This window comes from Hippopotamus amphibius, chromosome 8 (genome assembly GCF_030028045.1).
Source record: "Hippopotamus amphibius kiboko isolate mHipAmp2 chromosome 8, mHipAmp2.hap2, whole genome shotgun sequence".
In the NCBI taxonomy this organism is placed as follows: domain Eukaryota; kingdom Metazoa; phylum Chordata; class Mammalia; order Artiodactyla; family Hippopotamidae; genus Hippopotamus; species Hippopotamus amphibius.
Genome location: NC_080193.1, coordinates 107,427,253 through 107,434,262, shown reverse-complemented (window position 1 = coordinate 107,434,262; position 7,010 = coordinate 107,427,253).

Below are 7,010 nucleotides of genomic sequence, written 5' to 3'. Positions count from 1 at the left end.
TGGCTTTAAAGGCCATGGGACTTGAGTGTAGGAGTTCCACAGGACTGGGGGAAACAGAGACTCCATTCTTGGAGGGCACAAACAAACTTTCACATGCAGTGGGACCCAGGGCAAAGCAGTGACTCCATGGAAGCCTGGGCCAGACTTACCTGCAGGTCTTGGAGGGTCTCCAGAAGAGGTGGGGTCAGCTGTGGCTCACTGTATGGGCAAGGACATTAGTGGTAGGTACCCCAGAGAACATTCATCGGCATGAGCTCAAATGGAGGTTGCCAGTTTGGCACTGAGACCCGCACCCACCCAAAAGCCTGCAAGCTCCAGTCCTGGGAAGCTTCAGGCCAAATAACCTATAGGGTGAGAACACAGCCACACCCATCAGCAGACAGCCTGCCTAAAGTTGTCCTGAGCCAAAAGCTGCCTATAAACATATGGTCCTGCCCACCAGAGGGACAAGACCCAACTCCACCCACCACTGGGAAGGCACCAGTCCCTCCCACCAGGAAGCCCGCACAAGGCCTTGGACCAACTTCACCTACCGGGGCAGACACCAGAACCTAGAAGAATTACAATCCTGCAACCTGAGGAATGGAGACCACAAATATGGAAAGTTAGACAAAATGAGATGGCAGAGATTGCCATTACCTTGTCCCAGATGAAGTAACAAGATAAAACCCCAGGACAACTAAATAAAGTAGAATTAGGCAATCTACCTGAAAAAAAAAATTCAGACTAATGATAGTAAAGATGATCCAAGATCTTGGAAAAAGAATGGAAGCACAGACTGAGAAGTAACAAGAAATGTTTAACAAAGAGCTACAAGATTTAAACAACAGAGAGGAACAATACAATAGCTGAAGTATACAATAGAAGGAATCAACAGAAGAATAAATAAGGCAGAAGAATGAATAAATGAGCTGGAAGAGAGATTGATGGAAATCACTGCTGTGAAACACAATAAAAAAAAAAGAATGAAAAGAAATGAAGACAATCTAGAAGATATTTGGGGCAACATTAAATGCACCAACATTTGCATTATAGGGGTCCCATAAGGAGAAGAGAGAAAGGACATGGGAAAATATTTGAAGAGATAATAACTGAAAACTTTCCTAACATGGGAGAGGAAATACTCAAGTCCAGAAAGCACAAAGTCCCAAGGAGGATTAATCCAAGGAGGAACACAATGAGACATATTAATCAAACTGACAAAAATTAAAGACAAAAAGAGAATATTAAAAGCAACAAGGGAAAAGCAACAAATAAGATACAAGGGAATTCCCATAAGGTTATCATCTGATTTTTCAGCAGAAACTCTGCAGGTCAGAAGGGAGTGGTTTAAAGTGATGAAAGGGGAAAACCTACAACCAGGTACACTCTACCCAGCAAGGCTCTCATTCAGATTCAATGGAGAAATCAAAAGCTTTACAAACAAGCAAAAGCTAAGACTATTCAGCAACACCAAACCAGCTTTAAAACAAATGCTAAAGGAACTTCTCTAGGTGGAAAAGAAAAGGCCACAATTAGAAATAAGAAAATTAGGAATGGGAAAGCTCACTGGTACGAGCAAATATACAGTAAAGGTAGGAAATCACCCCCACACAAATATGATATCAAAACCAGCAACTGTGAGAGGAGAGTACAAATGCAAGATATTGGAAATGCACTGAAATTTAAGAGACCAGCAACTTAAAACAATCTTGTATACATAGAGACTGCTATATCAAAACCTCATGGGAAGCACAAACCAAAAATCTACAATATATACACACACAAAAAAGAAAAAGAAATTTCAACACAACTCCAAAGATAGTCATCAAATCACAAGAGAAGAGAACAAAAGAGAAAGGAAAAAGAGCTGTGAAAACAAATCCAAAACAATTAACAAAATGGCAATAAGAACATAACATATCAATAATTACCTTAAATGTAAATGAATTAAATGCTCCAACCAAAAGACCACAGAATGGCTGCATGAATACAAAAATAAGACCCATACATGTGCTGTCTACAGATGACCCACTTCACATCTAGCGATCCATACAGACTGAAAGTGAGGGGATGGGAAAAGGTATTCCATGCAAATGGAAATCAAAAGAAAGCTGGAGTAGCAATACTCATATCAGACAAAATAGACTTTAAAATAAAGACTGTTACAAGAGACACAGAAGGACACTACATAGTGATCAAGGGATCAATTCAAGAAGATATAACAATTGTAAATATATATGCACCCAACATAGGAGCACCTCAATATATAAGGCAAATACTAACAGCCATAAAAGAGAAATTGACAGTAACACAATAGTGGGGGGCTTTAACATCCCACTTACATCCATGGACAGATCATTCAGACAGAAAATCAGTAAGGAAACACAGGCCTTAAATCACACATTATGGACCTAACTGTTATAGAACATTCCATCTGAAAGCTGCAGAATACACATTTTTCTCAGGTGCACATGGAACATTCTCCAGGATTGATCACATGCTGGGCCCACAAAGCGAGCCTTGGTAAATTTAAGGAAATTGAAATCATATCAAGCATCTTTTCCAACCACAACACTGAGATTAGAAATCAACTACAAAAAAAAAAAAACAAAACCCCAAAACTGTAATAAACCCAAACATGTGGAGGCTAAACAATATCTTGCTAAACAACTAATGGATCACTTAAGAAATCAAGGAGGAAATAAAAAAATACCTAGAGACAAATGAAAATGAAAACACAACAATCCAAAACCTATGGGATGCAGCAAAAGCAGTTCTAAAAGGGAATTTTATAGCAATATAATCTTACCTCAGGAAACAAGAAAAATTTCAGATAAACAACCTAACCTTACCCCAAAAGCAAGTAGAGAAAGAAGAAAAAACAAAACCCAAAGTTAGTAGAAGGAAGAAATCATAAAGATCAGAGCAGAAATAAATGAAATAGAAATGAAGAAAACAATAGAAAAGATCAATGAAACTAAAAGCTGGTTCTTTGAAAAGATAAACAAAATTGATAAACCATTAGCCAGATTCAGCAAGAAAAAAAGGAAGAGGACTGAATCAATAAAATTGGAAATGAAGAAGAAATTTCAACAGACACCACAGAAATACAAAGGATCATAAGAGACTACTACAAGCAACTATATGCCAATAAAATGGACAACCAAGAAGAAATGGGTAAATTCTTCAAAACGCATAATATCCCAAGACAGAACCTTAATAATGAACAGACCAATCACAAGTACTGAAATTAAAACTGTGATTTAAAAACTCTCAACAAAACAAAACTCCAGGACCAGATGGCTTCACAAGTGAATTCTATCAAACATTCAGAAAAGAGTTAACACCTATCCTTCTGAAACTATTCCAAAAAATTGCAGAAGAAACACTCCCAAACTCATTCTTTCAGGCCACCATCACCATGATACCCAAACCAGACAAAGATACAACAAAAAAGAAAATTACAGGCCAATATCAGTGATGAACGTAGATGCAAAAACCTCAACAATATACTAGCAAACCAAATCCAACAATACATTAAAAGGATCATACACCACAATCAAGTGGGATTTATCCCAGGGATATAAGGGCTTTTGAATATTTTCAAATCAACTGGTGTGAGACACCACATCAACAAATTGAAGAATAAAAATCATATGATCATCTCAATAGATGCAGAAAAAGCTTTTGACAAAATTCAACACCCATTTATGATAAAAACTCTCCAGAAACTGGGCACAGACGAAACCTACCTCAACATAATATAGGCCATATATGACAAACCTATAACTAACATCATACTCAACGATGAAAAGCTGAAAGCATTTTCTCAGGAACAAGACAAGGATGTCCACTCTCATCACTTTTATTCAACATAGTTTGGAAGTCCTAGCCATGGCAATCAGAGAAGAAAAGGAAATAATGGGAATCCAAATTGGGAAAGAAGTAAAACTGTCACTGTTTGCAGATGACATGATATTATATACAGAAAATCCTAAAGATACTACCAGAAAACTACTAGGGTTCTTCAATAAATTCAGTCAAGTTTCAGGATACAAAATTAATACACAGAAATCCATTGCATTTCTATACACTAAATGAAAGATCAGAAAGAGAAATTAAGGAAACAGTCTCATTTACTATTGCACCAAAAAGAATAAAATACCTAGGAATAAACCTATCTAATGAGGCAAAAGACCTGTACTCTGAAAGCTATTAGATGCCAATGAAAGAAATTGAAGATGACGGAACAGATGGAAAAATAGACCATATTCTTGGATTGGAAGAATCAATACTATCAAAATGACTACACTACCCAAGGCAATCTACAGATTCAATGCAATCCCTATTAAATTACCAATGTCATTTTTCACAGAATTGGAACCAAAATTTTTTAAATTTGTATGGAAACACATAAGACCCCAAATAGCCAAGCAATCCTGAGAAGGAAAAATGGAGCTGGAGGAATCAGGCTCCTGACTTCTGACTATACTACAAAGCTACAGTCATCAAAACAGTATGGTACTAGCACAAAATCAGAAATACAGATCAATGGAATAGGATAGAGAGCTCAAAAATAAACACATATACCTATGGTCAATTAATCTCTGACAAAGGAGGCAAGAATATACAATGGAGAAAAGATAGTCTTTTCAATAAGTGGTGCTGGGAAAACTGGACAGTTACATGTAAAAGAATGAAACTAGAACATTTTCTAACACCATACACAAAAATAAACTCAAAATGAATTAAAGACCTAAATGTAAGACCAGATACTATAGGAAATTCCCTGGTGGTCCAGTGGTTAGGACTGCACACTCTCACTACTGAGGGCCCAGGTTCAATCACTGGTCAGTGGACTAAGATCCCACAAGCTGTGTGACACAATCAAAAAATAAACAAATTTTAAAAAAGACAACACTCTAAAACTCTTAGTGGAAAACACAGGCAGAACACTCTTTGAAATAAATTGCAGCAGTATCTTTTTAGATTCACGTCCTAGAGTAATGAAAAAAATAAACAAATAGAATCTAATTAAACTTAAAAGCTTTTTGATAGCAAAGGAAACCATAAATGAAAAGACAACCCACACAATGGGAGAAAGTATTTGCAAATGATGTGACCACCAAAGGATTAATCTCCAAAATATACAAACAGCTCATGCAACTCAATATCAAAAAACACCCCAATCAAAAAATGGGCAGAAGATCTAAATAGACATTTCTCCAAAGAAGACATGCAGATGTCCAAAAAGCACATGAAAAGAAGCCCAACATCACTTATTAGAGACCTGCCAATCAAAACTACAATGAGGTATCACCTCACACCAGTCAGAATCGCCATCATCAAAAAGCGTACAAACAGTAAATGCTGAAGAAGCTGTGGAGAAAAGGGCACCCTGCTACACTGTGGGTGGGAATATAAATTGGTACAACCACTAGAGTAAACAGTTTGGAGGTTCCTTAAAAAACTAAAGATAGAAATACCATATGATCCAGCAATCCAACTCCTGGGCATATATCTAGAGAAAACCATAATTCAAAAAAGATACATGTATCCCAATGTTCACTGCAGCACTATTTACAATAGCCAAGGTGTGGAAGCAACCTAAATGTCCACCCATGGATAAATGGATAAAGAAGATGTGGTACATATATACAATGAAATACTACTCAGCTATTAAAAAAAATGAAATAATTCCATTTGCAGCAACATGGATGGACCTAGAGATTGCCGTACTAAGTGAAGTTAGACAGAGAAAGATGAATATCATGTGATATCACTTATATGTGGAATCTAAAAAAATGATACAAATAAACTTATTTACAAAACAAAAACAGACTCACCGACTCCAAAAACAAACTTATGGTTACCAAAGGGGAAAGGTGGGAGGAGGGATAAATTAGGAATTTGGGATTAACATATGTATGCTACTATATATAAAACAGATAATCAACAAAGACCTACTGTATAGCACAGGGAACGCTACTCAATATTCTGCCATAACCTATATGGGAAAAGAATATGAAAAAGAATGATATATGTATAAATGAACCACTTTGCTATATACCTGAAACTAACACAACATGGTACATCAACTATACTCTAATATAAAATAAAAATTAAACTAAAAAGAAAGAACTTTTTTTACTTTAAAAAAAGAGGCAGAAGGCCTGGAGTATAGAAAAAAATAACTGCCCATCTACTTTTTCTTTCTAAAGTAAACTTATGCTCAGTTTTTATGTTGTTACTCTGAACTGTAGCAAGTATATTCCTCCAAAGGAGTATCTCTGAACTTGCTAGTGATCTTGAACATGCTAGTTAATCTCTCATAAATAAGATGTGGATGATAACAACAATAACACCTACCTTGCAGGTGATTCTCTGAGAGAATCAGAGTTAATGAATCTAAAATATGCTGCACTGTACTTAGAACACAGTGGCATAGTAAAAACAATCAGCACATGGTAGTTATGATCTTAAATGATAAACAAATTCATGCAATCATCAGCTTTTTTTTTCTTAGAAGACTGCTAGAGAGATTTATTGTGTCCTCCAAAGCTACTCAACAGATACTGGAGTTACAGCATAGTGAGTTTAATTCAAGAGAGAATTACACAGAGTACTAAACTCCACAGCACAAATCTCTATCTTATCACTCTATCACAGTCAGCTTTATCATTACCTGCAAATGGCCTGAAATAAAATATATATATATAAGCATATGAAACAATTAACTTTAATTACAAAAATAAAGTTTATTTAAATTCTATATATACACATACATACACACACATACAGACTGCACCATACATTTACTTATTACATACAAATCCTGCTTCTCAACTACAAAATTATATATACAGTGTAAACAGTGGTAAGAATTCCTAAAAAGACCCCACTGTACTTCTTTCATCCTAAGTCTCATACTTGTCTTCCTCCCACAACTGGACTGGGTCTTATAATCCACATGTACATTTATTATAGCGTTTATTTCCCCCTAAAAAACACTCTAAAAAAGCTCTTAT